This window comes from Nylanderia fulva, unplaced genomic scaffold (assembly GCF_048542155.1).
Source record: "Nylanderia fulva isolate GAGA-0341 unplaced genomic scaffold, ASM4854215v1 Scaffold36, whole genome shotgun sequence".
Taxonomy (NCBI): Eukaryota; Metazoa; Arthropoda; class Insecta; order Hymenoptera; family Formicidae; genus Nylanderia; species Nylanderia fulva.
Window position 1 is genome coordinate 568,715 of NW_028190433.1, and position 24,003 is coordinate 592,717.

The following is a 24,003-nucleotide window of genomic DNA, read 5'->3' on the forward strand; positions in this document are numbered from 1 at the left end:
CATTAAAAATGTCACATCGCTTGTTCTGCAATCAATTTATCGGAATTATGGATGAATCGTTATCCCAACTTGTGCATTTAACGTATTTCACATGAATAAATCGAGGCCCGAACAGATATAGGAAAATTACTGGAGTTTATCAGCGCGAATTCGGGATCACGGGAACCGGCTCGAAAGCGGCAAACGAGTCGACAAATTGGATTCACGGGTTGCTGGACGTTACGTCGGCGATGCGTGTTCGGGATAAGGTGGATGGTCCACACCTCGAACGAACTCGATTAGATTTCTGGCGTATCCCGCCTCCTCCTTTTATCCTGGCTCGCGACCCTTCGAGATTGGCCAGGCACGATTAATTGACGGTAGTCCCTTCGAGACTCCTCGACGAGATTCGAAACGACAGCTACGAATTCCAGGAGGGTGCGAAGAAAGGCATAAGGGTGTACGCACTCGACGTGGATCCGTGTCGGATGTCAGTGCTTTAAGATTAAGTCATTTAGCTTAACTTGTTGATCGCGAATTTACGCTACGCTGTCTCCTGGAATGCGCCGAGAGATCTTCTTACAGTGTAATTAAACTGCTGTCGCGAATTTTCGAACGAAATATTCTAGAAAATGAGAATCACAAAGAGATCACTCAAAGATCTTCTTTCAACCGAGAAACTTGGAATCAGGGTTGGGCAGATACTTCGAAACAACATATTTTATACAAGATACTGTTTGACATTTATTTCTTAAATTTTCTGATTATATACTATATACTTAATATTAAAGTAAGTACAAAAAGATAATCTACTATTATTTAAAAAATGAATTTTTTATAGTAATAGTATAGATGATTTTATTGTAATTATTTTAATATTAAGTATAATATAGTCTGACGGTAGAATTATATGAAAATAATATCAAAAGTAAGTTTAACACTTTGAAAGATAAGTTTATTTATTTGAACTTTATAAAATAATAATAATTAAAATAAACATATAATAGCATATATTATATTATATATGTATGTATATTATATATGTATAATAGCATATAACATATACATATATGTATATGCATATATCTCAGATACTTATCTGCCCAACCCTGCTTGAAATGCTATAATAACAAATTTCCTTACAGGATCCATTTTCATGTTCCTCAACTATCTCGAATATTCCTAATATAAATGTGTTACACGTTTATCGATTACGATTACGTCATTATATCTTCCTTGGGGTATAAATCCATTTATCACGCCGACACATGCGTGCTTATATCGTTAGTGGCCGACTGTTAATTCTTGCTAATTAATGATCCCACAGCGACTGCCGTAGTCGAAATTCAGGATTTAGAATGAGAAATTCACAAGCTCATTTGTCTTTCAAATTACATATAAGAGTTAAACGAGCATATAATGTCACGTGGTTAAAAATGCGAAAGCACTGAATTAATTGTGGAAAGAAACGAAAGAAAAAGAAAAAAATATAAAAACTAAAAGTATTATTACGTACTTATCTTGAGTTTTAACATCGAAGGATTAAAAAGGGTATCGTTAAAATAATTAAACGCGATTAATTTTATAGCGGAAATTTAGTTAATTTTGAAACTAATATTAAAAGAAAGTTCATACGAGGATGAACCGGTGACATTTGCCATTTCTAGAACGCGATCCATATATTCAGCGTAAGCTAATCTGGGAAATATAGTATAATAACTTTAAATACGCACACGTGCCGAATCGGAGATTCCAAATTAGAATCTTGGCCCGAGGATTTTCGCCGATCCGAGAGACGCGAATCGGTCAATCGGTCGAAGAGGCGAATCCTGACGGGAGAGAGAAAAAAAAGACGAGTCACGAGTGGCAAAAGAAACATTGATTGAACGCCGGAGGGTGCCAGGTCGGTGTGTTGTCGAGGACCGATGAGGCGAATAATCGGATTTAGGGATTATCAGCTCTCTACGATGTCGGCTCGGTATCATCGTTATCGGTAACGTCATCTATTTCGATAGTCGTATAAGCGAGTCATCGTTGTCGCAGTCATCGGCAAAATCCTCGAATATGTCACAAATTTTTATGTAGATAATAATTATTCGCAGTCTGTTAAATCGGGAAAAAGAAAGTCAAGAGCGGAATTAACGGATGTATTTAATAAAAATATGATTTGATATATTTAATGTGAGCTATCTAGTTATATTTTAAGGGCACGAATCTTTCAATAAAGTATAATGACGTTATTTATTTAAAAAATACATTTAGTATTTATTTAATATTTATTTAGTATTTATTTAATATTTATTTAGTATTTATTTAAAATCAGTGTCCAGCAGACTCAATAAAAAAATATATGATAAATCAATCAAATGTTAAATCATGAAATCCTTGAGATATTTTTGTCAACAATGAAAAGGTTCGGAAGTTAAAACAAATATTTAAATTAATTATACAATCTGCATAATGTACGATAATCGAAACAAACATGTCACTATAAACTATTTAAATAATCACCTTTTTTATTTATATTATATCAAATTTTTTAGTTTTGTCTCTATCAAGCACATTAAAATAAAATAACACGACGATGAAAATATAAATTAACGAATCGATTTTTAACAACACAGAAAATTAGCTTGCTGGGAGTCAAGGAAAAGTTTATATTTATTTAATAAAAAATTTCAAATTATTGAGACACAAATGTAGAATAATGTGAAAAATCCAGATAAATAGTAAAATTTCCCGACTTTTCCCTGACAATTCCAGATTTATAAAATTCCCTGACAATGCCCGGTTTTCCCTGAAAATATACATTTTCTCGTGCGAATATTTCTGCCATAGAAAATCCATATCAGCTGTTTGGAAGATATAAATTCTTAAATTCTGTTTTAGCAGAGGTAAATTTGTAGACGCGAAAACCGACGATTTCGTCTCAGTTTGAAATATCTTCTAGTCCGAGTAACTCGCATCGCTGCCGCCATTTCCGCTCCCGAATCCGCCTTCACGCGCATTTTACGCTGGACCCTCTTATCTCGGCAATAAATTTCTTTCGACTCGCGCCCTTCTCCATTCCGAGAATCATCCCTGGACAACCCTATCGAGCACCATCAAACCGGTATCTACGGTTTTCGGGGAAAGATCTGGATAGGGATGCTGCGTTACGGTGTATATATGTATGTATGGTCGATAATAACGCTAGTTTATCGCATGATTTATCAAACGCGATCGTAACATCGGGGGTGAAAAGGGGGTGGTTGGGGAGTATCGCTGTGACAAATTGTCGGTCCGCAGGAAGGGTGAGAGAGAGAGAGAGAGAGAGAGAGAGAGAGAGAGAGAGAGAGAGAGAGAGAGAAAGAGAGATACATCGGTCTACGCCTACATCTGTTTCCGCGCTAATACCTTGTATAACTCTTACGGGGGTTGACGACTTGGGGGACAGCCACGGGAAGGGAAAACGTGGGCCGGAAGCGAGACAGAGAGATAAAGGGTGCGATCGCTCTCATTGTCTACATTCGAAGATGTATCGCGCTCGAACGTGTCGCCGCGCGTTTTCGCGCCCGATACACGACATAAATAATGCATCCGGCGCGAGATCTGCGGATGTGGACGCTCGATTTCCGTCGAACACGATCATCCATCATCTCGCGGATCATCTCCGCGCGGACATGAACGACGGACGTCGTTTTGTTGTCGCGAATACAAGATATATATATATATATATATATATATGTATATGTTTGGAATTCTGTTTTAAATAAAATTTAATTTGGATCAAATGTGAAAGAGAGATTTTACGTTTCTTTTGGAAGACTCTGAAAGACTTTATGGGGATGTATATTAGAGTTTGTGGCGATTTTAATAAATATTCGATTAGAAAAAACTCTGAAGGTTTATTCATTCTATTTTCAATTTTATTTTATAGAGATACGATAGGTTTGTTATTTTTTTTAATTAAAAGCATCCAATATTTGTTAATAAAATATTAAAAATATTTGTTGTATAAATAGGTATATATATATATTATATAAGACAATATTATTTTTTTTAATTAAAAGCATCCAATATTTGTTAATAAAATATTAAAAATATTTCTTGTATAAATATATATATATATATATATATATATATATATATATATATATATATATATATTATATAAGACAATAAATTTCACAGAGAAAACCTATTTGATAGAGATATGATAGGTTTGTCATTTTTTTTAAATTAAAGCATCTAATGTTTATCAATAAAATATTAAAAATATTTGTTGTATAAATAGAGGTTTATATCTATCTATATTATATAGGACAATAAATTCCGCAGAGAAAATCTACAGAGACAAGAAGTTCAAGACACACACGGGAATTGCAATCTAAAGTTTGCGCGTTTCTTATAACGTTGATGGATGTATATGCTGAAGAGCTAAGGGGGATTTAGAAAACAGTTCACACCTGTGTCCCTGTAAGAGTCGCGCATTTCTTTTTGAATTTTCGTAGTAAACTTAAATTTTTGAAACAGTATTCGCTTAATTTTAGCTCATCTTATAAAATCTAAATTGCCTCGTATAAAACAGCGATATAAAATGCATGTAATATACATATAAGAGCATTTAATTGAACGGGGATGCACCAAGTAAGGTTGCATGCATTTGAAAATGATTGATTGTTACTGTCTTAGATTCGCGTGCATACCTTACATTTAGTAATTTAACATGCTTTTTCTCCTTTGTTTTCAGCACAGAAGAAACTAAGATTTAATATATTGACGAAAAGAATAAATATAGATGACGATAAAATAAAAAAATCAATGTTTAACGTGTACATATTCCAATTTAATTTCATCACATTCAATTTCAATTTATATGTCTTTGGTTTTTTGTACATTTTATAAATCCATGTTTCAAAATTTGACAAATCGACAATTAAAAAAATAAATAAACGTTGGAATAAAAATAAATGAAAGAACGCAAAAAAAAAAAAAAAAATAAAACGTCAATTTATTCTTTTATTCTGTCTGAATATAGTTTAAAATTAACCATTCATTGCCAGACACAATTAATCTCTCATCATGCACCGTAGCTGATTTCTAATATCGATTGCTATATCCCTTACGCTTTTTACATGAAGCAATTCCATTTTTCGGCCTCGTCATCGTGCTCAAAGTAAGTCTCCGAAACAGTCAATGCGCTTGACATGCCAATCTAAAGTTCGTGAAAATAATTTGCCGGGGTGTAAGAGAGGGAGAAGGGGTAAAACGTTACCCCCGTATCCACTTGTAGTGCGGCCTGTCCAAGTACATTCCCTTCACGACCAGCGTGCTTTATCTGGCGCTGGTCGCCCCGAGGCCGACACAAGCCCTGTATAGACGAAGTCGAGGAGAAGGGGCTCCGTAACAAACGCGGATCGTGTAAGGGGTCGAGGAGATAAAATGAGATCGTGTCTCGGGGGTGCGGCCGGAAGACAGAGGAGAAAAGAAATTGGTACATCGTCCGGGAAGAATGAGCCGGTCGACCGTCCCCGTTTCCGAATATTCGTGAGAGACGAGAGGACATTGTCTTTGCCGTCAGAAGAGACCGAATCACTCGATCGACCCCCTTCGACGTGAAAAATTCTTTTTATAATAAAAAAATATATATAAATTTTTATGTATATATATAAAAAAAATTTCTCACGTGTATATATATATATATATATATATATATATATATATATATATATATACGTGAGAAATTCTTTTTATAATAAAAAAAAAATATATATATATATACATAAAAATTTATATATATATATATAAATTAATACAATTGTCGCTCGTATATTGAAAACAAAGTGATAAATATAAGGCCAACTTATCGAGCTGAATATTCGAGATGTTCAGTCAACTACCATTTATTACATGTATAAATTATAAAACTACAGTCATTATATTAAAACTAACGCAAATTACAATCATTCTATAAACGTTTCGACCGCACGCGGTCTTCTTCAGTATAATTATTGAAATATAAATTCTTACAATTCACATAATATCGAAATTTAATTATAGTTATTCAGAATCAAGAGTTTTTGAGTAATTAACGCGTGTTTCAATCCGTCCTGTCCAACAATGTTCGCCTCGATATGATCCCTGATTTTGTTCAGATCTCGGATAGTTTCATCGTTAATATGCGAGAAATTAACCCGTTCCGTAGGCACTGCGATTTATAAAAAATTACCGATCAACGCATGTCCAAATTATAATATGTATCCCCTACAATTGGTAGTATGCTTACCTATCATCGTTCTTCTTGATAATTTTGCTACTTATTAACAGTTATTAAGGATGACACATAACAAACCAACAATACAGAAAGACAGCTCATTTTAAACTCTACTTGATCGGAGAGCGTGCGTGTTTATATATGATCTAATATCTATGTTTTACTCGTTAATGTCCTATTTGTCCTATTATTATTTCTTGTTCGCTAATATATCCAAAATATCAAAATACGACTCGCTAAGTAACTCAGTATCTTTGTTTAAATTTAGTCCATTTTTTTGTTCCTTGATATGTAGCATCTCAGAAATGAGTCTTTTATAATAATTATTTTCGTTGTCCATGATCTTAACATTGTCCCAATTAAAAGTATGATGTTCATTTATTATGTGTTCAGAAATTACTGAATGTTTCGTTGAGTCCAACCTAATATTATTTTTATGTTCTTTTATTCGCGTCTGCAATTGCCTCTTTGTTTGGCCTACATAAGATGCATTACAATTATTGCAACTGATCTTATAAACCACATTCGAATTGCATGGATGTTTAGTTTTATCTTTCTGCGCTTTAATAATATTGTCCAGTTTGTTGAGACATCTATACCCTACCATACAATTTTTATTTTTTACCGAGGAAACAATCATTTCTGAGATCCCATCTATATACGGAATGACAAAGAATTTTTTATTGACCGAGTCATTTCTTATACTTTTTGTTCTTTCTATGTTGGCCTGTCTCTCTATAATGCTCCCCTTAGATATGATGTGTTCTATCCGATGATTAATTTTGTTAAAAATCAGATCAAGAGGGTAACCATTGCTTCTGAGTATATTAATAATTAACTCCAAATTTTTATTAAAAAATAGTGGATGTGATAGCAATAGACATCTGTCTACAAGGTTATATATTATTCCTATTTTGTGGCATAGTGGGTGGTTTGAATAAAATGATAACGTCCTTCCTGAGAAGGTTTCTTTTTGATACCAGTCTATATATATTTTGTTATTAATAATTTTAAGTGATAAATCTAAGAAATTCAAGCTATGGTTAACCTCTTGTTCGACCGTGAATTTAAGTCTTTCATGATAGTTGTTAAAATTATTCACAATCTGAGTCATATTAGTCATAGAGGTGGCCACTATTATGTCATCCACATAACGAAAATAAAACAAACATTCCAAATTCAACGCTTTGAGAACTGTATCCTCAAGATCTTGCATAACCAGGTCTGCAATAATTGGTGATAACGGTGACCCCATAGGGGTCCCAAACGTCTGTTTATAAATTATGTCATCAAATGTAAAATATGTAGAAGTCAATATGAATTTTATACCCCCCAAAAATTCGTTTTTCGGTATTTTAGTATTTATTCCAATGTGATCCCATCTATCGTTAATACCGTCAATCGCAAGATCCAGAGGAACGTTCGTAAACAAAGACACCACATCCAAGGAAAACATCCTATCATTATCATCATATATATATATATATATGTATACATAAAAATTTTATCGAGAAATGCGGAGGCGTCCCTTTTCCATATATTTTTATGCCTCTATCTTTTTATAAATCTCTACTTTAAATTCATGGAAGAACATAAAGATATTATATATGCGCGTAATCGTGCCAAATCATTTATTGCGCGAAATAACACCAGGAAATTTTTACGTTCTGTACGCAAAACGTTTTCTAAATATATATGTACGCTGGTCATTTGTATCGCGAAACGTGTCGGAATTGCGTTAAAAGTGCTGGAAAAGTATTTCCGCGTGTCTGTTCTGATCCACTTGAGCGAGCTGAGACCGCGTTTACGACCGAAGGAGATAGCGCACGTTATGCTCGACGCGTTACGTCACGTCCGACAATGCGTATTCCTCGACCACGCGCGACTCGCTTCAACCGCAAACAACGTCTTTGAGTCTATTTTGCATTCCCATTATTCAGTCTAAATAGCACATCTCGCCTTAATTAGCGCTACATTATAAACACATAAAATAGCGCCAACCAAGAACTTGACGTAACAGATAGTTAGAGATACAGTGCATTGTACAAAGTAATTAATTGAAATATATCGTATGTTATATTCTTTTTATTGAGAGGATGCAATTAATTTCGTATCTGTCAAAAAAACTATGGCATTTTTTATAATATTTTTAGATTATATAATAATTATTATATGTGTGTGTGTGTGTGTATAATTTAAATAATTTGTAAAAAATCACTGATTTTTTAATATAATTTAATTTGTGCTTCTGGAGAAACATTTCAATTAAAATTTCATCATCCATATTTTACTCATATAGGTATATTATAGATAAAAATTTTATCTTATATTAATCTTTTTTTAATTCTCATACTGAATTTATATTAATTCAAATAAAAATTATTTATAAATAAATATACATATATCGTATCATTAATTATATAGGGATTTATTGATTTACATAAATGTATAGCAATCAAGGAAAATCATTCATATTTCACTTATATATATTATAGATAAAAATTTCATTTGATATTAATCCTTTTTTAATTCTCGTACTGAATTTATATAAATTCAAATAAAAATGATTACTAAATGAATATATATCTTATCATTAATTATATAGGGATTCATTGATTTATATAAATGTAGATATCAAGGAGAACCATTAAGTGCTCTCTAAGGAAAACGAACGAAGCATTTTCCGAAAAATTTCATCATCCATTTTTCACTTATATATATTATAGATAAAAATTTTATCTTATATTAATCTTTTTTTAATTCTCATACTGAATTTATATTAATTCAAAGAAAAATTATTTATAAATAAATATACATACATCGTATCATTAATTATATAGGGATTTATTGATTTACACAAATGTATAGCAATCAAGGAAAATCATTCATATTTCACTTATATATATTATAGATAAAAATTTCATTTGATAATAACCTTTTTTAATTCTCGTATTAATTTATATAAATTCACATAAAAATGATTACTAAATGAATATATATCTTATCATTAATTATATAGGGATTCATTGATTTACATAAATGTAGATATCAAGGAAAACCATTAAGTGCTTTCTAAGGAAAACGGACGAAGCATTTTCCGGAATGGCCGGTAATTCGGTCGAATTAGAGGGAAAATCGTTCGCCAAACGAACGTCTGAAATAACCAGGAAACGCGCTCGCGGTGCGAATCGCTCGGGAAGCGCCAAACGACCGCACTTCCGCTTCGTGCGGCGAAGTGTTTCCTGCGCGAGATGGGGCGGCAACCCCTTTCTGGGTGGTTGCGGGAGGGTAAAGGGCAACAATGCCGCGAGCAACCACTCGAGCGCCGGGCCTTTGTCTGAGAATCTCTCGAGCTCTCCTTTTCGCTTCACCCTCCATTCACGTCTCGTCCCACCTTCTCGGTTCCCTTTACGTTTGCCCTTCTTTAACTAGGCGGGAGACACGTGTGATTGCTGTTCCTTTGAATTTTAAGAAAAAGACTCCCATGGGTACGTCTTTGCCTCACGTTGCTCTGGTATTCTGATCAAAAGGAAGAAAGAGCGATAGACTCGCTTATTAAGCGATTGAATTTGAAAGGAGGAGATCAAGTTTATAGGGTGTTGAAGCTTCTATACGAATATTTAAATAATAATATTGAAATTTGCTATTAGATTTCATGGAAGATTTGACCGATGATACGTCAATCATATAAAAAATAATAAATTAATAAATAGGAATAATATAAATTACACTTGCTATTATTAATACATTTTATGCATTTTAAAGCATCAAGAAAAAGACGAAAATAAAATTTCAATATATAAATCAAAAGCAAAGTGTAAAGAGAGTTACATAAATAATAATCCTTGATAAGCAATGAATCATGACGTTATGTCATCGCTAGTAAAGACGGTCTATTGATATAGCAGTCGAAGATATATCGCCATATTTGTCCGCAATTATCAGTGAATTCCTAATAACCGGTGCTTTTGCAACGTGCGCTAATTTCTGTCTCTCGAACTACTGGTCTTGAAAGAACTAGTGAGATGCAACGGAGATCTCTCGCTACTGCCTGCGTAATCGATGTTAAGAGTTACGAAACGGGTTACCAAGTCGATTCTCGAGTGATGAAAGCCGCATTATTACGAACCTACGCGCCTCGTTGTTCACCGCAAAAGTAGATAATGGCACGTATACACGTTTCAATAATACGCGCAATAACATATTAGCCTAATAAATCCTGTTACCGAATTACACGAGTGAATTCTCTCTATGGATTAATTCAATGAGAATACAATCACGAATTGAAAACTTGTGATTGTGTATCTTATAAATATTATATAGCATAAAAAACCACTCCTCAATGTTTAAAGTCGACCAGACTGGCAATGATTTATTATAAATAATTATTTGAAATACAACAACGTTTCGGCTGTCATTGCAGCCCTTTTCAAGTACATCTATAAAAAGTTCAATCAAAATAATTATAATTTAATACACTTATTCGCAACAATTAATTATACATTTAAATACAAAAATGTGTTACATACCAAATTTAAAACAGTAAATCAACTTCTATGCAAACTACCGACAATGTTAACGCTTGTTTTGATGAACAATGTAAGACTGACAGAAGTAAGCACATATTAAATAGATGTTAACTGTTCACAAGAATCTTAGTCACTAAGCGTTAAGAAGATAGAGACGAAACTAAATGTGTCTTTCGTAATTACGAAAGACACATTTAGTTTCGTCTCTATCTTCTTAACGCTTAGTGACTAAGATTCTTGTGAACAGTTAACATCTATTTAATATGTGCTTACTTCTGTCAGTCTTACATTGTTCATCAAAACAAGCGTTAACATTGTCGGTAGTTTGCATAGAAGTTGATTTACTGTTTTAAATTTGGTATGTAACACATTTTTGTTTTTAAATGTATAATTAATTGTTGCGAATAAGTGTATTAAATTATAATTATTTTGATTGAACTTTTTATAGATGTACTTGAAAAGGGCTGCAATGACAGCCGAAACGTTGTTGTATTTCAAATAATTATTTATAATAAATCATTGCCAGTCTGGTCGACTTTAAACATTGAGGAGTGGTTTTTTATTAATTATTACTGGCAACCTTAAGGATTATTATTTATTTATTATATAGCATGATTGTTAATACGTACGCGAATTCTATGAATTGTAAATCAATAATATTTGATACACATAAACATTATTGAGTTTTGCCCGTTGTTGTTATTTTAATTATTGAGAGAAGCATTATTTTATCAATAAAATTAATATTTGAATTATTAATATTAATATAAATTGGTACGAGATTTAAAAAGGATTAATATAAAATGTAATATTTATCTATATATATGAATGAAATGTAGATGGTAAAATTTTAATTGAAATGCGACTCCTATTCATCAGAGAAAACAAATAAAACTATATTAAAAATAATTATTATTTCTATAATTTAAATAATTTATTTAAAAAATCTGATTTTTTTAAATTTTGTTTTTCTCACGTTTTATAAATCTTTTTATATATTTATATTTTTATACTTCGAAATTTAAATTTAATTCGAAAACAATAATTTGTAAATAGAAAGGACAAAGTGTAAAAATATAAATATATAGAAAATATATAAAATTGTGAGATAAATAATGATAAAATTGTAAGCTTAGAATATTACGATATATATGCCTAACACAGTGACGCGAGTGGCGCATTGCGCCACCGCGTCTTACCACGTTTTTCCCGATCTCCTTCGAGGATTAATGTTTCGCTCCGAAGACGCGACGTCGTCTCCGAACGATCTTTCTCTCGCTATGACATCTGATATCACGCCACGGCTTTCGTCGCGCGAGTGTTCCGTCGAAAGTGTTCGTAAAAGCGAATCGCCTTATGAATAAAGTACGCGTATGTCATTCGGTACACAACGGCGGTTCCGGGCGACGAAAACGACGATGAGGACGATGAGGTTTCCACCCTTACGCGCGCTGGTACCATGTTGCGTTATGGGTATCAGCCTGCCCATAAAACGGCATTAGCGTTTCCCCCCATATGCCGCTAGAGTTTATTTGAACGAGGGGGAAAGGACGATTCTCGAGCCGAGAAGATTCCTTGTCCTTGCTTACACGTCGACGAGGATCATATTAAGACGATCGAAAGGCGCCCGTTATTTATATATTTTTTTTTATTTAAAAAATATATATTTATATATATTATATATCATATATAATATATATAATATATAATATATATTATATATATTATATATTTATATATTATATATTTATATATTACCTATAGAATTATATATTTGCTTCTTCTATGTTTATAGAAATTTAAAATTGAAATGATAATAGTGTGAATTTTTATTTTGAGATTGGATTTGACTTGAATTTCCGATTTGATCCCATCGCGAGATAAGCACCGATTTTAATCAAAGAAGCATGAGCAGCGTTAATAAAAAGGGTTATGAGCTACTAAAGAACGTTTAAAATGAAACGCACGTTTTTAGATCATTCTGTATCTAACAATAAACTCAGATAATTATACTTCTTGTAAATATACAATGCTTCTACTGTATATATATATATAAAATCTTAAATATTCTAGTAATTTATAATATATATCGAATAAGCGCAACGATAGATAAAAATAGATGAAAACAACTGTTTTAACTTTAATACTATTATAATATAAATTTGTACGAGAATTAAAAAAAAATTAATACAAAATGTAATTTTTATCTATATATGAATGAAAGAAAGATGATAAAATTTTAATTGAATATGTCTCCTAGCAGAGAAAACAAATAAAATTATAAATATGATGTTATTTAAATCGGCCAACAGAGCCAAAGCAAGAAAAATTAATTATTCGGAACTGTATCTCTTGGTTTGAGATCACTAAGTTCCATATATAAATTAATCTCGAAACTCACATATGGAGAAACATTCTTTATATTGAGAGCCGATTAAAATATTTTTTTCAAATAAAATTATATTAAAAAATAATAATTATTATAATATAATCCAAATTCTTGGCGATTCCGGCACTCGACAGAATGCCGAGATGAAACGATCGCATCCTCTTTGAACGACCTTCAAAATGGTGCCGGTCGAATCGGGGGTCTCTTTATCGAGCAGAGAAAAGAGGGAAAAAAAGCCACGAACGTGATCGCAGCACGCGGGCGAATAAATGGCATGGGGACGTCGTTCCCTCCCGTATTCTTCTTGCCCGGGGCACCCCTTAAGCCTGGTCCACCCCGATGGGGTAATAGCGGACCGGCAGGGTGGCCGCAGTAACGACGCGTCGTCAGTTAATCAAGCCATTTCTCGTTCCTGCGGGATCGGAATGAGGATTCGGTCATCGATTTTCCTTCGGCCGCAGTCGTGTTACTTTCCCAACTTCGCGGAGAATACGACCGGAGAAAGTTTCTCTCTCGCTCCGAGACAATCTGCGCGTATTTTGCGGTTGCCTGGAGGAAGAGCGAAGAAAAGAGAAGAACACCGCGAGAGTTTTCTCTCTCTCTCTCTCTCTTTCATTCGCGACATGTAGTTAACGTCGAATTTAACTCTCTCTATAATTTAAGTTAGAATTGTAATTAATTATAGGATTCGAAAACAGAAATTTATATATAGTATAGATTTTATTGAATATGAAGGGTTTAGAACTTTAGCAACTTTAAGTGTGGGGCTTCAGGCGAAAACGATAAAATAAATATAAACGTAATATCTATATATGGTCCCGCGAATATCAATAAAGGCGTACGATATGGAAACCTCGTCGTATGGCAAAGCGAGTTTTTAATCTACTTATGGAAGTTTGGCTCGTCGCGAAACGAGATCAGAAACTCTAGCGTTTCAATATGTAGAACGACTTTTGCAACTTTCCTTATAGTTGATCCTATTAGAATTCGAACTTGAATGTAAACAAATTTAAGTGCTTCGTTAATAAAATTGTATGAAAAAATGATTTAGTCGCAGCTTTTCTATAGTTCTCGACACATCGTAATAAAATTTCTCACAAAAAATAATATTAAAATATATTTAAAATAAAAAAGAGAATATATGTATATGTACCTAAATTTTTCTTTGTGTATATGTGCTTCATTAATATTTAATTTAATGATGCAACATTTTTTTGTTTCCACATTCTCTTTAGGGAAGGAAAGTCGTTTTCAAATTATCTTCATTAAGCTTGGCATCCTTAATTTTAACTTCGTTTAATGTAATTTGAAAGGAATTATTAATTTCAATTTTTTCAGATATTATATAATACAGGTATTATATAATTATTTATTCGCAATTTTGCTAATGTTAGCATTATAATAAATTCTTTTTTGTGTGCTAAAGAAAGATCCTTTTTCTCATTTATGCATATACAATTTAATTAATTGATTAATTAAACAAAGAGTTGCTCATTGGAGCTATCCTTTCTAAAATATCCTGTATTATATTACATTGCATATTACATAGTATCATATTAACGTTGTTAATATCAATTTAATTATTAATAATTTTATATAAGTTTATAATAATTTTATATTTTGTAATATTTTATATTTAATATACCTAAGTAATCGTATTAATTTATTAACATATTAATATTAATTTATTATATTATTATATTAATGATACATATATTATATTACACGTTTACATAACGTTAACTTTCCCTAAATATTATATCATCACGTTTTTATGAAAGTCGAGAGAAAATGCGCGATGTCTGTTCAATAGTGTATATTATACACAAATAGGTATCGGTGTTCGCAGGATTTTTTTCAAGAGGAAAGCATGATTAAAGTTCTTTATTCCTATTTTTTGTTTTTTCTTAATTTTTTTTTCTTATTATATATGCAAAAATAATTTTTTTAATTATTTCAAGGGTGGACAAATGCTTCCCTGTTTTTGCCCCTTCTGCGAATTGCCCCATGCAAATACAGGGTGTCCAGCAGACTCAATGAAAAAATAAAATAAAATTTTTATATTAAATTTTTTTATTTCAATGAAAAAAATTCTCCGACTATTTCAGATTTTCCAAGACCAGAAATTAATTTTTTCCTTGACTTTTTAGTATTATTTTTTCCAAATATATAATTTGTATATATCTATATGCTAAATCAATTAAATGTTAAATCATGAAATCCTTGAAATATTTTTGTCACCAATGAAAAGATTCGGTAGTTAAAAAAACAAAAATTTAAATCAATTATACAATCTGTATTATGTATGATAATCGAAACAAACACGTCACTATAAACCTATTTAAATAATCACCAATTAAATTTTTTAGTTTTGTCTCTATCAAACGCATTGAAATAAAATAACACGACGATGAAAATATAAATGAACGAACACGCTGTAGATGAATCGATTTTTAACAACACGTTTATATTTATTTAATACAAAATTTCAAATTATTGAGACAGAATGTAGAATAATGTGAAGAAATCTCGCGACGTTTCCCTGACAATTCCAGATTTCTAAAATTCCCTAACAATGTCCGCATAGACACCCTAGCTGAAATAGGAAAGCCACGACTATTCGACTCGGTCGACCAAAATCTCAAAAGATGAAGTAGTGTCCTCGAAACGTCCTCTCGTCTTGCTCACCTGGAAGATCTTCGGTGGTCACCGGGATGGTAAGCGAGGTGTACCTAGATCAAGTACGAGTGCATTCTCATTGAAATTCTCCGGGTTCCGAGCCGGAAAAAGAAGGAGAAGGGCGAGAGCACCGCGCACAATTTCCGCCCATCTCGGTCCGAGGGATGCGCCCTAGCCAACCCCGTCGTAATCCCGCGACTGAAAGCCTCGTTTAATATTTATGATTTATTTCGGTTTAATTCGACGCGCAAACTAGAGGCGAGGTATTTGTATTCCAGCGACTGGCTCCGGCCGGCCGTCAGAGCGATCTTAACCCCTCGAGACTCGGATCCTGCGGCTCCAAGTTTGGAGTTTCGCTCCGTGAAGAAAATGTTCTCCGAGTTCTATTCCGAGAATATTACGCTCTATTCTATTCTATTCTGAATGCGCCGCACAAGCTCTCGACGCTTCGCGATGAGTTGCGTCGCTCCTGATTTTATATGCATATTATGTAAGGACTTTGTCAAATAATCAGAAGGATTATTAACGTGAAATCTACTTTAAAATAATCTACTTTAGAATAAAATGTCATTATCTATATATGTATAATTGGTTAAAATCTCTTCTTTGCAATTAAGATGCTGTTTCTCAAAGATTATTTTATACAGTTGAAAAATTTCTGTTAAGTTTAACAGACATCACATCTTCAGAAATTTTGGTGATAATTTAACATAATATGGATATGTTAAATAGAGACACAAATACAGTGTTAATATTTTAACACCAAATAAATGCAAAATTCCAAGTAATTTAAATTAAATTTCGTGTAAAATTAACATAATTTTAAATTTAATCATCCCCACTTATATTATAAAATCAAAAATTAACATTTTTCCCGTAAATTTGAAGAGATAAATCTTGTCACTAATAAAACAAAAAATATTTATTGTGTAAAATTAAAAATATAGATGCACATTGTGTTATTTCTACATCCTTTTTCAGTTGTTCTACTAATTTAACATTCAAGATCAATTAACACTACAGCAATACGTTAAATTAACACGTGTCAAATGTTTGACACAACAATTGTCACGGGGACCGTTTTAAACAAGAAATCACAAATTTCCCTACTATACGTTCACGTTTTGACAAGCAGAACAGAAACATGAATTTCCGCTGACAGAATCGCGCGTATATTATATTTCCCTGAAATTCTTCGGGATGGGATTGATCGTCTTCGTTACCAACGAGACACGGATGTTGGATGACGTCGCGAAAGGGTTAATCAGGGACGGAAGATCCGCTAATACAGAGCGATACAAGTTTCGAGAAGGCGGCGACGGTTTTACAAGCGCGCGGCGGAATCGTCGGCGTTATTGTCCCGGCAACAATGCGCGATAGAAATGCCTTCACCCTCGCATCCGGCGATCCTAGGGGAGAGAATTACCCTCTGCATTAACTCGCGTAATTGAGATTTATTAATCCGGCGGCCGGTTAGTGGCCGCGCACCAGCCGTATCCTCTGTTCTCCACCCCGACCGAGGTTGGGTCGTAACTTTATTATTATTATTATAGCGAAGTACACGCGCGTATCTTCGCCCGATAGGATTTTTCGGGGGAGAAAGGGGCGTTTATCACCTTAAATGAATAAATGATACGGAAATGTATTTACTTTGAAAAATATAGAGATAAAGGTATATACCCATACAGCACAACAAGATTGCAGCAGCATTGTGGCAACATTTTATTGCAATATTATAATATTGCTCTATTGGCCGATTTAAAATATCATATATTATTATTAGTATTAATATTGAGAGCCGACAAAAATATTTCTTATCTGATTATAATATTGCATAAACATTGTGAAATGTTGCAGTAATCTTGCTGCAAAGTTGCAGCAACGATAAAATGTCCGCTTTCAGAAATATTGTTCCATAACATTATATGTAATATTACTATTGGATTATTGGAAATATGCCAAATACACGATCGGACTGAATGTTCTGTACCTATAATATTTTTTGCGTGAATTTTATTTTCATAATATTTCTGAAATTTAAACTATATTGTAAATTCATGCCTATATATTTCTGCAATATTGCTATGCAATGTACAATATTGCAATGTTGTTGCAAACTTGTGTGCTGTATAAATATAAACTATAATAAGGTATACCTTCGACACCCATCGCATCTCTCTTTGTATCTTTCTTTTAAATATTTAGATATCTTTCCCGAAGAGTAAATTTCAGTCGCTCACGAAATCACGACAGGATAAGATATAAAAAATATTATTATACATGTTCGCGAAATAATATGGTTACCAAAGGTTAAGTTACGATAGGGCGTAAGCCTGCAGGGTGGTTTCATATTGGTAGATTAAGCGTTCAGCCTCCACCTTGGAGTCTCCATCTCTCTCTCTCTCTCTCTCTCTCTCTCTCTCTCTCTCTCTCTCTCTCTCTCTCTCTCGTTCTCTCCGTTTGCGTCTTAAGCCGGACGGCCCTAAGTTATAGGCGCGACTTTCATTAAACGGCCCGATGACGGATCGCTTTGTCTCGTTTGTATTAAGGGCGGCGCTGAAACCGGATTTAGGCGACGATATTACAACTTTGAGAGGCGCGATTGTTCTTAATTCCAGACTTCCCGGCTACGTGACCACGATTCATTTGCGCGTTATCGCCACGACGACGGTATAGCTTACGATTATAGCCGACCTTAAGGAAGCATTAAAAAATTTTGCTGCACTTCCGCAATCTTTATAATACCAAGAAAGATTTTGTTCGGTAAAATTTTATGAAACAGTTTTTAAAAAATCAAATCCATTATAATATAGATTTAGTGTAATATTATAAGTTTTTAATTTTAAAGTTTTTCTATTATAATTATTTAATCTGTTATTTAGATTCTACTAAAAAATTAGAAGAAATATTGTGATGAAAAATTAAAAAATTTCGCTGCACTTCCGCAATCTTTATAATACCAAGAAAGATTTTGTTCGGTAAAATTTTATAAAACAGTTTTTAAAAAATCAAATACAAATCCATTATAATATAGATTTAGTGTAATATATAAGTTTTTAATTTTAAAGTTTTTCTATTATAATTATTTAATCTGTTATTTAGATTCTACTAAAAAATTAGAAGAAATATTGTGATAGTATATAAATTCAAAAAAGATGCTTATATAGATTTAATATCATATGTATAAGTTTTTAATTTTAATGTTATATAACATATATAATTATTTAATCTGTCATATAGATTTTACTGAAAAAAAAATTATATTCAGTGTAGTGATAAAAGAATTCCAAGACAAATTTTTATTCCTCAAACTTTCGATTTTTTTTTTTATAATATATTCAACCCCTATCGTCTGTTTTGAAAGAGATGCACTGGGCATACTCGAATGTCACTTCATTATTTTGTCAGATGCTAGTCGAGTCACTTCTCGAGGAAACAGATGGCACATTGCACGCCGGATGAGAAATGTCCATCGATGTATAATGCAATTTTGTTTCTTGCTTCTTGCAGAGGGATGGCGAGACTCGGTGTTGGGGGCCCCGCGTCGTTTATTGGTGACTCTCGGCAGTCTCTCCAGGGACAGCTCGCCATGTCCTGCCGCGGTAAGTCCACCACTTTGTTCATCCTTTATCAACAAAGCCCTACTAAAGCGATGATTCTTATTTGCCGTGCCGCGACAAAGCGAGATACGCCTAAAAGGGATGCAGTCGATAAGATCTGGTCCTCTTGTCGTTTTACGACAAAATGCGAACTAAACTACACTGTAAAAAAATTTTGTAAAATTACATTAAAAATATGTAAAATTACATAAATAATAAATGTAAAATTACACGATAAATAATGAAAAGGTAAACATTTTGATTATTTATCGTGTAATTTTACACTTATTATTTATGTAATTTTACATACTTTTGTGTAATATATTACATATTTTTTTACAGTGTATCGTGATCCTTATGAAAACGAAAGGGAAAAAAGCACGACGTAAACGTGTTTAGAATTTAAAAAAAAAAACATAATTTGACGAACGCTCCAATATTCTTCGTTGTTTGAATGAACTGCCTTTGATTTATTTTAGTGTTTGCAAAATTCTAGAATGAATAATTAATGATTTTGATTAAAATTCGACGAGATCAATAATGTTTTAAAATGAATATTTCTTTCTCTCATTGGAAGCATACAAATCTTTTATCTTTATCACCCTTTATGTACAGTCGTATACCTTTTCTTTCAGGGAATTTTTCTTCCTGAAGTATAATATGTAAAGTTTAAATTTACATACTTTCTGGTCTATCTTTTTTCATTTTTTAAATTAGAAGTAAACGAGGTCGGTAGAAATTACATCTTATTCTCGCGAAATTTGCGAAACGTTCGTGCGCAAAGTTATGAAATCGCGTCGCTCTACGAATTTCTGCAACGTCAGAGCTAAATCGCACGTCGTATGTGGAATGAATAAATTTTCATTAGCATTTCAACACACAATTGCTGCCGCGAATTGTATCGCCGAAATTTATAGCCTCGAGTCGTCCCACGCATCTGCGTGGGCGAGCAAATAAATCGTAAAGCTCTGCAGTAATACTACTGCGTCTATCAAATGCCACCGACATTTTCTCATGACGTCAATACATCAGTTCTTTTATTTCGCATTTATAAATTATTTAAACAAATAAATAGAACAGCGAGTAAAAAGTATATCAAATATCTTTCTAAACGAATTAATATTACATTACAAAGTGCGATGTAATGAACAAATGTTCGATTGTAAGATGAGAAGATGATGTGAAAAATAAAGCCTTGGAGCAAAATTAAAAGACAAATTCAAAAATCGCTTTTCGTTTCGAGGGGTAGTTGTTCGATCGCTTCACCCGATCTCGCTCCTCGAGATGGCATTCGCGAACGAACCTCTACGTGCAATAAATTCTCCCCTTCTCGCGCTCTTTTCACCCCCACTAACGAGATCGTATCTGACGGCGCCGTTCCGCGTGTCATTTACATACTGTTCATCCCCGAGGCGATGTATGCGGGACGGAGGCTTGTATCATTCGGCCTCGGTTTGATTTACATTTCCAACACGGGGCCGAGAATCAGCCGTGCCCTCGAGGTGACGGAATGCCGGGGATTTGGCGGAGATGACGGAAAGAAACGCTCACCTGCAGATCGCCCGCAGGAAAAGAGATGCAAATTTACTTAGAAAATGTATCACACTTTTTCGCTCGACAGCATATTTCAACAATTTCGCCCTTTTTTCATATATATTTTCACATTATCCGCGATATTATTTCACTGTGCGAATATGCGTAAGTGCACTTAAAACATACAAATACTTCGGAATTATTAATAATGACATGTAATATAATCTTGGACTTTTTCGATCTTTTCATATTTTTTTATATATTTGAAAAGTTCAATATATTTCTAGATTTCTCCTCGACAAATAATAATGTTAATAAATACACAATTTTACGATGTAACTTTGAAAATAAATACATCAACATTGAAATAATTTATTATATAATATTCGTTTCATGTGCCAATGTTGTTTATCGAGCTTTCACATCTTTGGAATACGCGAGAGTCATGAAACCATGTTAAATAATTAAGAGAAGAAAGAGAACTCGGTCGGAGTTACTTGAAAGATATTACGCGAACTTTGAGCCGCACTAATGCTCTACGTCAGACAAAGAAGAATAAGTATGTCGGTGCACACAAGTTGGGATAATGAATTCCATTAGGGCAAGAACTCACGTCCGAAAACGCGATCGCCGTTAGCCGGCAGAAAAGGCAGGGAAAATGTCGAGGGAAAATTGTGCGAGTCGGGAGAATCGCCTGCGGAAGGTTCATCGGCGAACTTTTCTCCTGTGCGGCTTCCCTTAAGGGAAACTTTAGCCGGAAAATCCCACGCAAACATGTGTATGAACGTGAAAGATACAGATTATACTATATACACCTTAGCCATCTATGCATAAATTTAAAAAAATTTACCCACCACTCTGTCGCTTAAAATATTATTTACTTTTATTATTTACGAAAATGTTTTTGCAAAGTAAAATATTGTTCATTTTAATCTAGTGTTATATCTTTTTGTAAATTTCTGTTAAACAAAAACTTTCTGTTGCAAACATTTTGTTATTTTAGTAAATAACGAGAAAGTTCTCCGGACTTTCTTCAAAAATATATATTTATTTCTAACTAAAGTAAAATGTTAAATAAATAAAAAATAAAATTTATACTAAAAAAATATATAAAAAAATATTTGCAAGATAATTATATAATAATGTAATAAGTATAATTATATAATAATTATACTTTTGTGAAATATAATCTACTAAAACATTCAATTCAATGCAAAAGCATTTAATTTCTCACGAGAATATTACTTTAATTTGAAGTATTTGATAATAGTTGAAAATATTAATTTTAATTTTTCTATGACATTCTAATAAGTTATCATTATTCGCGGATCGCAGGTGCCGTCCAAAGAAATTGTGGTAAACCCTGCCACCACCTATGGATCATTCAATAAGGTTGAGTATATCTCGCAACTTTTCACCTTTCCTAAACGCGGGATACTGCCACTTTGATATTAAACTTGCACTCACATATATAACGCGCGAACACTTTATCGCGCCCACGTGGCCACATACTACGTGTTTCCCATAGCTGTTATTTTTATCATGCTATTTATGACAGTCGAGTAAGCTATTTGTCTGAAAAAATTGCACTGAAAATACATTGCGTTACAAATAACACGATCAATTTAATCGTTAACTGCACCGAGAATAAAACCGATTTACACGATGCTTTTGAAACACGTTGCAGAGCTAGCGGAGAAGATAAATAATTACTCACATAAAGGGAATTAAGTAGTTTAGTTGAACACTATGAATTACACGATTACTCGTTTAATCATTATTAAAGCAAATTGCGTTAAGGAAAAGACACATGAGGAAAAAATATTTTTTTAAGGAAAAATTAATTTGCAATTTGAAACGCGGTTTTTTCGAGAATACTTTAATATTTGTATTTCCTTAAAAATTTCACAGTAAAGTCTTTTAACGAAAATTCACAAGCTAAATAGTTACATGTCAGAATGCAAGTTTCTAAATTTGAATTCTAACGCGTTACATCGATCATTGCTTATTCAAGTCCAAAGAGTCTATAGTAAGTGAGATTCCAGACGCCCATAAGAAAATTACTTTCGCGAGATGAAGGCGTAGGAGAATAAGCAAGAGGGTGAAAGAGTCAAGAGGGTGGAGGTATTCGCGGCTCGTCACTTCCAATATTGGTTTTATATTGGATTTTCCTTTCTCGCACACGATGTGTCTTTGATTTCAGCTGCTCTAAAAAAAAGACAGCCCAATCTCGAATTTGCTCGCTCTTTCCGGAAGTATAAAAGAGCGCGCGCATAGGAGGGATGGGATAGAAATGAATGCGCGGCCACAGTGGGTCCTCGTTATCGATCGCCAAACCAGGTGTTACCACGCCCAGATGTCAATTAATTACGAAAAACATAAAAAAAAAACATCTCGACTGACGAACTAAATAATTCCTCGTTGACAGCTAAAACGATTAAATGTTTCATATTTATGAATAGTATCATAATTAATTAAATGAGTATGCTTTCGCACATAAAATATCGTTGTAACTAACGACTGTTTAAAGAAAATAAAAATTCGAAACTTTTTAGCTATTTGTAATGTTTCATGTTGCATAAATTGTTTATTATAAAAGATAAAAAACACACTTGATTTTTATGCAAATATTTCGCATGAGACATGAGTATTTCTATTTCAAGAGATAGAGTTAATTGACGCTTAATTACATTTCATGCGAAAAACGTTCGCATGTAAATCAGAATTCAAGATTGCTTGGCACCTTGTCAAACGTGATCGGGATCGCGATTCGTGATCACAACACACGTCGATGAAGTGGATTTAGCTAGCACTGGCGTTAAAGCGGCAAGCCGCAAGTCCACTTAAATTATTCTACCTGAATGCACCCTTAATCCCTTATATTGTATTAAACACGAGCGAACGGTTGGCCCCATTTGCCGAGTAACATCGATTCTAATTTACATGTTCGTATAGCAATTGCGAATCTTAACATTCACAATTTTTTTTATAAGCGATATAACTCCAGAGTGTATTATTTTTTCGAACATATTTTCCTAT

General features: G+C 33.1%; 1 protein-coding gene across 2 annotated transcripts in view; it reads left to right on the forward strand.

The window, feature by feature from the left end:
• LOC114941908 (vesicular acetylcholine transporter-like) overlaps positions 1 to 24,003 on the forward strand; it is a 95,381-nt gene that overhangs the window by 14,879 nt on the left and 56,499 nt on the right. For both annotated transcript variants that reach the window (XM_085485279.1, XM_029317092.2), the window contains exon 3: positions 19,343 to 19,434. The gene's annotated coding sequence lies outside the window, so the exon portion shown is untranslated. The remainder of the gene's footprint in view (positions 1 to 19,342; positions 19,435 to 24,003) is intronic.